Here is a 732-nt window from a genome sequence, read left to right on the forward strand (position 1 = left end):
ATATGGTGCAGACACATGGGGTCTGAGAGAGGTGGAAAGGAGGTGGCTAGATGAGTTTGAGATGAAATATTTGAGGGCTATGGTTGGTGTGACACAGATGGACAGGATGAGGAATAAGGAGATGCGAAGGCAAACAAGAATGAGAGAAAATCTATGTACCAGAATGGATAGATGAATGTTGAGGTGGTTTGGTTGTATGGAGAGGTTGGATGAGGAGCAGATGGTAAGGAGGGTGATGAAGGCAGAAGTGGTGGACAGCAGAAGCAGAGGCAGACCTCGGTTTGTGTGGATGGATGGAATGAGGAAAGTTTTGGTGGTTAGAGGTGTTGGAATGAAAGGCAAGAGAGTTTATTAATGATAGGAAAGCTTGGAGAGTGTTTGTGGATGGCTGAGTGAATTGGTATTACTCAAAGGGGTACGGAACCAGCATGATGTAATGGGGATAAACCAGCATATACTGTTGGGCCCCACTACTGATATCACTACTTTCTATGCCTTGACCTGAGCATAGGACAGGGCTCGCCTCTTTGAGCTGAGAAATGAATGGAATGCCTGGTGTGTGTCTTGTGGCTTTGGTAAATAAAAAGAATATATATGTGTGTTTGAGGGTTATGGTTGGTGTGACAAGATGAGGAATGAGGAGGTGCGAAGGCAAGCAAGAATGAGAGAAAATCTATGTACCAGAATGGATAGATGAATGTTGAGGTACATATATATATATATATATATATA

The sequence above is a fragment of the Octopus bimaculoides genome, chromosome 4 (genome assembly GCF_001194135.2).
Source record: "Octopus bimaculoides isolate UCB-OBI-ISO-001 chromosome 4, ASM119413v2, whole genome shotgun sequence".
NCBI classification, from domain to species: Eukaryota; Metazoa; Mollusca; class Cephalopoda; order Octopoda; family Octopodidae; genus Octopus; species Octopus bimaculoides.